Genomic DNA, 4,476 nt, shown 5'->3' on the forward strand with positions numbered 1-4,476 from the left:
TCGGGGATGCTTCGCTTCACCTTGGGGGTGCCCAGGAGGGACCATCTCACAGGGAAAGCCAGGAAGGGTTCCCCAGCGGTATACAGCGCCAGGACACTTCGAGATGGAGTCACAGTGCGCTTTACAAGTATACATTTACCTTTACAAGTATACATTTACACCGACCAGTGATGTTGGCTCATTGTAAGAAAGTAGCACCCAATCAACGCAGGGTGCAACTCAGCTGACGAGTGTTCCACAACCACAGCCGCAACAACAGCCACAGGTGCAACCAGTACAAGCGCAAGTACATGGGCAAGGAGAGGCGCAAGTACATGAGCAAGGAGAGGTGCAAGTAGATGCGCAAGGAGAGGCACAAGGAGAGGCGCAAGGAGAGGCGCATGGAGAGGCGCATGGAGAGGCACAAGGAGAGGCGCAACTAGAGGCACATGGAGGGGCACAACTGCTTGTTCCTCCAGAAGTAGGGGCAAAGCAGGAAATCGAAATTTGAGCAGAGGTATCATCCGAGGAAGCCACTCCTCCTGATGATTCATTGTCTTCCCGATCCCCAGCAAGAAAAAGATCAAGGAGGGCTACTACAAGTTCTTCTTCAAGTCCCCTTCCTTCTGATGATCTTGATGTGGATTGGAACCCATCACCAACAACAATGCATTCTAAGTCTGAGAGTGAGGCACGCCATGAGCCGACAAAGGTAGCTAAGCCTAAATGGAAGGTTCCCGCAAGGCTTTCAATTATGCAATTATGGCCGATGACGATGAGCAAGAAGTGGTGTATTCTGCTGCTGATGAACAGTCTGACGATGACCCAGTCATCACAGACGTCACTCCAGCCCCAGCGGGCATGCAGCAGACAGACATTTTTACCCTATCCCGAATTGCAGCTGACCGGGATGTGGGCGGCCTGGCACTGGTACCACCACCAACGCAGTTAACTAGTACACCAACGCCAACTACAGCTTCTTATTTTCTCTTCAGAAGGGCTGGCAGGGACCTCCATCCAACTCAACCTCCGTTACCTCAAGTAGTGGTGCTGTAATAAGTGCACAACAGAGTAAATTTCAGCAACGCCCATCCTCCACTTCATCTGGCATTGAAACTGAAAGTAGCACCTCCACCACCAGCAGACATCTCCAGTCCCCAGTTTGGGACTTTTTTAGTGTTAGCACAAAGGCGTAAAACATGGTCATTTGTTCAATTTGTAAACAAGTAGTTAGTCGGGGCAAGCGTGGTACCAACGAGGCCAGAGAGGTCATCTCAAAAAACACCACACTATCATTTTTTGGGATGCACACCTAAGGAAGATCCAGGGAGCAAAAAGTACAACAAATATAAACGTATCCATTGATAATGCATCTGTTGATGATGACGAGGGGCTTATCGTGCAGGGGGGAAGTGAAGAAGTGACAGACATATTTTCTGGTACACCCAGTACCCCCTGGCAGCAGCACACCCTCTACCCCTGCAACATGTATGAGGCACACTAAGAGTCTGGGAGAGACACCAATATGAAAAAGTACATCAATGAGCCTAACTGGTTTGAAGAAGTCTGCATCATCATCATCATCACGTAAAATGGTCCATTAGAAGCATGTTTTGGTCGGATGCGCCATTTGAATGCTACCACCCAATGGCATGTCTGTATAACGCAAAGCTGGCTAGAATGCTAGCGCTGGACCTTCTCCCTTTTTCTTTCGTGGAAGGGGTGGGTTTTCTAGAATTTGTGGCAACAGTCTGCCCTAAATGGAAAGTTCCTAGCCGGTCCTATTTTGCCAAAGTTTCTGTTCCAGCACTACATCAAGATGTGCTGCAGGTGTTTGGGGCAGCTATTCAGAAGAGTGCTGTTCACACTATCCACCTGACAACAGACATATGGACCAGTTGCCAATCCCTTGGCTACATGTGCATCACTGCACACTGGGTCTCTTTTGCAGGGGTTAAAGACAAGTTAAAAGCAGGTGTTGACACGGACACAGTTTTTCAAGCTACTCGGAAACATGCAACAGTAGCCATGTTTGCCATGGAGAAATCTCATACTGCACCTAACCTTTTGGAGGAATTCGATAGGAAGGTCTATGAATGGCTGCATCCAAGAAATTGCATGATTGGTTATGTTTCCACGGATAATGGCAGTAATATAGTTAAGGCCATGCAGCTAGGTATCTATTTCAGAGTGCCGTGTTTGGCGCAGAGTATTAACATTGTTTTGCAAGATTTCTTGAAAAAAGAAACCACAGTCAGCAAGTTCCTGACGATATGCTGAAGAATCTGCATACATTTCAGCCATTCTTTTTTAAGGCCCGGAAGAAGCTGAGGAGCATGCAACATGAACGTAGACTGCCAGTCAAAGGACTCATCCAGGAGGTGGCAACACATTGGAACTCAACCTTTTACATGCTTGAGCGTCGGTCTGAGCAGTGGGGGTAATAAATGGTTATGTCTATAAACTGGGTTCTACTATGAAAGACATGAGGCTAGAGTTGGAGGAATGGAAGCTAGTTTCAAGCCTGACAGACATGCTTCGTCCTTTTGAGGTCTTCACGTGTGAAGTCAGCAGGGAGGACTGTTCTTTGGGCAAAGCTATCTAATTGTTGCTCATGCTAGAGCACCAACTGAAGGCGGTGTCTTCAACGTTCCGAGAAGATGCTGAAAAGCAGGACGCATATCAGTTGGCGGAGAGGTTATTAAGCCGCCAAGTTGACAATGAAAGGCTTAAAAAAATACATACAGAACAACATTACATTTGTGCCACTATTCAGGATCCATGGTACAAAAAGGCCGTGGCCAGCAAAGCATTCATTCCATTTGATGAAGCAGATGTTTCAAAGTACAAACATTGGCTAGCTGTGTCAGCCACTCGGTTCGAAAAAGAGCAGCAGAAAATTGAAGGAGCAGGCAGAAGTACTACTGAATCAGCAGGCCATCTGTCGTCAAGTTCCACTTCTGAATCTGTGGCCAAAGGGAGTCACTTTCCCTCACAGCCGTTAACAACACCAGCAACCGTATCATCATCCTCACCTGCACCAGGCCCAGCCATAATATTGTCAGAAGTGGATTGGCTAACTCATCAAGGGTTTGCTCGTTCCAAGGATGCAAAGGCCACAGATGGTACACAAAGTGGAGCAACGCTGGAGAACCTTGAGTCGATGGTGGAGGCCTATCTGGATGACACAACAGAGGTCTTCGTTAATCAGAACCCATTGCTGTATTGGTATAGGAAAAGGCCTCTATGGCCACTGGTCACCAACCTGGCTCTAAATTATTTGTCTTGCCCACTCGCAAGCGTGTCTTCTGAACGTGTTTTCAGTGCTGCTGGTGCTATTGTAACTTCAAAAAGGACCCGCCTCTCGCCCAAAAATGTGGAGAGGTTAACATTGATCAAGATGAATCAGCACTTCATACCACCAGATTACAAAATCCGTGAATGCACGCAGGACGAAGAGGACTCCGACTTAGGTGACGAAAGTTCTTCTCTGTTACCTGACCTACTCCCGTCTCAATTCATAGAGTTTGAGGACAAGCTCTACTTCCCGAACACCGAGGCCTGAAAATGACTTCCTTTTTTTCGTCCTTATTCACTTTTATTCCTGTGTGTCTTTCTTTGTTTTGCAACTTTTACAATAAAACTCTAATCACCTAATCACAACAAGTCCATCAGCAGCACTGTCTTCATCTTATTTCCTTATTGATTTGAAGGTGCCGCAGTCTGCATTCCTGAGCTTCACAAGTTCACAACTCAATCATGCTCCTCTATCCTGCTCCTCCAGACTCCCACTATCCATTTCCCTCAAGGCAGATGGCTGGATTACGCATAATAAAGAAACTTTGTCTTTGTTGACGAGTCCCCTCAAGTGGTACTGGAATTACTGACTACATGCTTGCTGATTTCTGACAGTTACTTCTGAAATTGACAGGCAGGCTTCCCTGTGGTCCCTCAGTTTCAGAAGAAGATGCGGACAAAAAGTGGAACAGGTAATGAGTAATGAGAAGAAGATGGCATGCAGTGGACATTAATGGCTGTCTGGCTCTGATGAAAGCAATCGCTGTTTGTTTGTTGTGCAGGAAATGAATCATATGTCTTCTGTTATTATTTAATCTTTTACACACTAAATGTAACTCAAGTCTACTCTGCTTTTTTTTACCTTGTTTAATTCACATTGTACTTCAACTGCAGGGGCCACTATGTTGCATTTTCCAATATGCAAAACGTTCTTGGACTTACTGTTTGCCAATATACCATGATGATTGATTAAATAATATATCTTTTTTCTTTACAGTCACTCACTGGGATGGATGGATCATCAGCGTCGGTTTACGGAAGAATTATGGCCAATTTGTGAGTGGCAAACAGGTAAACCAGTCTACAACAACTACTACAGCAGAACTACATGTCTGTCTAGTTGTGGTATGGAGTGGTCGAGGCAGTGTAGTGTTGTTATGCCAGGCAGAGTACAGAGTACAGCAGTTCATGTAAAATTGG

At 46.0% G+C, this 4,476-nt stretch overlaps 1 pseudogene; it reads left to right on the forward strand.

Annotated features, from left to right (window-relative positions):
* The first annotated feature begins 2,464 nt into the window (after positions 1 to 2,464).
* On the forward strand, positions 2,465 to 3,544 carry LOC147723946 (zinc finger BED domain-containing protein 6-like; annotated as a pseudogene).
* Positions 3,545 to 4,476: the final 932 nt, after the last annotated feature.

The sequence above is a fragment of the Lissotriton vulgaris genome, chromosome 4_1 (assembly GCF_964263255.1).
Source record: "Lissotriton vulgaris chromosome 4_1, aLisVul1.2, whole genome shotgun sequence".
NCBI classification, from domain to species: domain Eukaryota; kingdom Metazoa; phylum Chordata; class Amphibia; order Caudata; family Salamandridae; genus Lissotriton; species Lissotriton vulgaris.